Genomic DNA, 4,677 nt, shown 5'->3' on the forward strand with positions numbered 1-4,677 from the left:
ACTTTTGGTAAGCATCCGAACTGGATTTAATTTGTCCAGGCATGCTGTTACTCTAAAATAAATCATTTAAGGCCATGTGATGAGTGGGTCACGTGGCCAGATTCCTACCTTGCCCTCACTGTTTTTATTTCCCAAATTATTTTCACACGAAGCGCCATATCGAGCTCAAAGTTTGAAATTATAAATAAAAAACACTATGAAAGGTGGGTCTGGTCCTAAATTTGAACAATTATAAAAAAGCAAAAAAAAATATTTACAAGAAAAAACTGTTTTTATAATTATACAAATTTAGGACCAGACCCACTATTCTTAGAGCCATGGAGACACAAAAGTTTTCGTTATATCACTTGTTAATTGATTATTACAAATTACTGGATAAAGAAAATTAAGTTTCAATTTCACATCTAAATTCTTAGGGAGTCGAAATTTATCAAAAAACTTAACTTTTTACGAATGATGCTATTCTCTACTCCAGACCACAAACAGAATAAAAAGCACGCCACGTGCTTTTTAAATGTCAAGCACTCGAGCAATGCATCACTTTCCTTTCCCCCACCAAAAGTTTCCCGCTGATCAGATTCAGAATCGGCTAGTTCTCCAAGATTCGACCAAGCACAAACAAATTCATCAATTTCCAATTTTTAACCTTTGAACGTCAATGTATAACATTGATTTTGTCCGCCTTTTTATGTTTCAAGAAGACATCAAAGATTATTAAAATAAAATATTATACAGACCCTCAAAAATAATTTTGTCTGAACTATGTACGAGACTAGTTTATCCTTATGTATTTTTGAGTCGCCGAATCCGAATCCGACCTCAGATTTTGGATTTAGAGGTAAAATTTGCCCCTAGCCTATTGAAAATGTAACAAATATAAGGAATTCTGGAATCTGCGAAGGTTTTAATTATAAAATAGCAGAATTTATGTACTTCGCAGCTCATAAATGCAATTTTATTCATGTTGAGTCGCTGAAACCAAATCCAACCTCAGAAATTCACCTAGGCTTCAACTATCCCATAGCCTAGGAGAAACCCCTAAAATGAAGAGAATTCCGAAACCTGTTAATGTAATATTTGTACGATGACAAGGTGATCCAAACTTTTATGTTTACTAAGTAGTTAAATTCAAATTTGACCTCACAATCAATCTATAGGGCGTCATATTTTTCCTAGCCTAGGGAAAATAGTAGGAAATTGAGATAAATTTACGGTTTTACGCAGGGTATATTTATATACACTAGAGGTTCATCAAATTTTGTGAATAAATATAAATTCTTCATGTATCTTGGGCCACTTAGTACAAGCATAGCCTAAAAACGTCTCCACAGAGCTTCTCTTTTCCCTTAGTCTATGTAACCAAATCGCCAATCAAAAAGTAGCCTTAGGTTTTAGACAGACTACATTTACCTGCCGAGAAAACGATGAATATATGCATAAACAGTTCGTATTTCGCGAAATTTAGTTCAAATCCCCCTAGGTGGGAAAAAATGGAGCCAATGTGTAGTAACTCCCCTAGAGGAGTTTCCGAGGTCGAACTTGGGTTCAGCGGCTAAAAATACATAAAAGTGCATTTATTTGCTGCAAAGTACAGACATTCTGCTATTTTACAATTATCATCTTCGCAGATTCCAGAATTCACTAGATATTTTACTTTTCCCCTAAGCCAAGGAAAAGTTTTACCGTTAAATCCCAATACTGAGGTTGGATTCGGATTCAGCGGCTCAAAATACATAATAATAAGCTAGTCTCGTACATAATTCAGGCAATTTTTTTCTTGTAGACACATGTTATTGAGGCTAAAACGGAATCAGATGAGAAAAAAGCACTGCTATCTCGCTCGCAGATACCAATAAGTCAATTGGCTATTTCTCTCTCTCTCTCTCTCTCTCTCTCTCTCTGGCATTTGTTTACTATGCTCGCCATTTGACGCACATTCGCGCGTTATATTGTTGACACACGCAACCCAGTCGCCGGTGTCCACGAGGCGAGACACGATGGAAATTTAATGTAAAGGACTTACCGGAAACGGAAGATCGAATTCCAAGTAGGTAGGGATGATGGGGATGATATCCACTGGTATCCACTGAACGTTAATCGAAAATCGCGCACGATTCACGACCCCACTAACAGCATCCACATTTCACCTACGGAATCTGCGACCGCGCCAGACGCGGATCGAATCAACGTCCGTGTGGCGAAATAGTACCCCGAACTCTGAACACTTCCCGCGAACACTGAAAACAAAAATGGAAAATACTTAACACTTGGAAAATGTGAACTTTAAACAGAAAAGAGCGAGTGAGCGTCAATAAAAATTGACTCAGACCCAGGGAATCGAACCCTTGGCAGCCGGCTCAAAGCCCGATGCGCTATTACTGCGCTAAGATGGTCACAAGATAGAATTGAAGAAAACTTTCTTATATCGAATCACCTCGAAAAATTAAAAAAGAATGAAAATATGTATTGCTTATGCGTGAAAGTGAAGTAAATAAAATTTTATTTGAGAACAGTTCTTAAAAGAAATTATTCCTGTAACAAGAATTATGTACACTGGTTTTTATTATTTTGTGCATTAGGAATAATAGTTCTGCTTTCTTATAGACGAAACTTTGTAATGGTAACATTTTAGACACAAATTTCATTTATTTGATGAAACACTAGCCTAGCAAGGGAGTTGTTCATCACCAGAGAGTCGTGAGACCGGCACCTCTAGAGAAAAAGGTTTTCTCTAAGTACTTAAAGCTGTTGCTCTTAGTGGTTCGGAACCCACCTTAAACTGTAGGTCCCCCTCCCACCATCAAGTAAGTAATGGTCATTTATATTTTATTGAAAATCGATTTTCATAGCAAAAATTTTCTTATTCTCCTAACTAAACATTGATGCGGGAATAGAAAAGACGTGTTGATTCAAAACGAATCAATTGACCTATAATATTCATACATTTTATTGAAGATTAAGGAAGCTATATAATCCATAATATTTGAAAAACGGTTTTTTATATTATAACTTTTTTCAATAAGATTATTCAGAATGCATGCATGAACGGAAAAGATTCCTTTGAAAAAGGAAGAAAAAAGGAAAACTTTTTTCATCAACATAATTCAAAGTTGATGCATGAATAGAAAAAATTTTTTGATGACAAAACTTCAAATAAAATAATTCTGAAAGGGATAAAATTATGTATGATGTATGATGTATCTTAAAAATTGTTCATATTATTTTGTAATTTTATATTCTTTGTACATTTCTATTCTTAAATTGATCAAAATGAACATTTTATTTTGTTTAATATTTTAAAAACCATGAATGCTTCCCCTATGAGGAAGCAAAAAAAAATGCTAACGAGGAGCAAGGTTCTCATGAAACCATTAAATAGAAACTATTAAATATTTACGCAATGTTTCTGAAGTCATTTAAGGACTTATTTGAAATTATGTGACTAACTGGGAAAGAAACCAAAAATCATTCTAAGAGGTAGTTCAAACAATTTTTAGAGGGTAGTTTTCCATAAAGAGGACATATGTTAACTGCTAAAAGGATTTTTAAAAGTTTCAAATACGTCAAATAAAAATTTTAACTGAAATGTTAATTTTCAACCAAAAGTTCAATTTTTCAACCAAAAAGATGGATTTTAAACGAAACATGTAAAAATTGATATTTTATCTTAAAAATATTTTTATTTTTAATAAAAAAGAGTTAAATTCATCAAAACAAAAAGAAACTTTTTACAAAATAGTTAAATTCCCACCCAAAAAAGATTAACCGAAGAATGTTCGGACGTAGTTCAGATATCTCGTACGAAAAAAAGATCTTTCTACCGTATTAATTAGATAATGCGCGTTTTTTCATTTTGATAAACGCTTTATTAAGGGGTCCTGAAAAAAATTCCAAGTTTTCTAGAAATGACGCTCGTGCGTCCTGGAGATATTTTTTTTAGAAGTTCCAAAAATCGTGCCCTATTGCATTTTAGAGCAAAATTTTCAACATCGAAATTAAACAAGAGGATATTCTGACAAATTTAAGAGCAAAAAAACCTATCTTCAATAGGTACTGAGTTATGGTCCTTAATAGAACCCAAATTTTTTGGAAAAAGAGGTGGAAAACCAAAATTCTGAAGTTTGTATCTGTACTTTGGAATCTGTCAATTTTACAAAAAAAAATCAAAAGTTAAATTAAAGTAGACGCAATTTCGAGTAGTTTAAGATCAAGAGTTATGACGTTTTAAAGAAACATAATTTGTATGCTATTTTGAACTATTTACAGCCATAAAAGTTTTTTTCAAAACTGCTCGTTTCGTAAATAGCCTACAGAAAAACGTCAACAAAATAAATTATAGAGGACTAAATTCTACTTGAAATAAAACAAAAACAATATTTTAGCTCGTATAGGTCACAAGTTATGGCCATGAAACTTTGGCCCTTTCCATTCGCAAGGCTCTGTATGTACGGAAAAATGTAGTGCGGCCGTATTTGAGCATTTTGGTGGCATGTATGCATTTCTAGTTCATTGCAAGTTCACCTTTTCTTTTTTTTTTGAAAAATAATCGATTGTTCAACAATTGTTTAAATACCAGGTGTATACATATAAAACCGGTATTGCCATTTAGCGGCCAGTAGGCACACTTGTAGGCACTGTCGGAACTTACCATTTGTGCTAATTGGCATATTGTCATCT

This window comes from Belonocnema kinseyi, chromosome 5, assembly GCF_010883055.1.
Source record: "Belonocnema kinseyi isolate 2016_QV_RU_SX_M_011 chromosome 5, B_treatae_v1, whole genome shotgun sequence".
Classification (NCBI taxonomy): Eukaryota; Metazoa; Arthropoda; class Insecta; order Hymenoptera; family Cynipidae; genus Belonocnema; species Belonocnema kinseyi.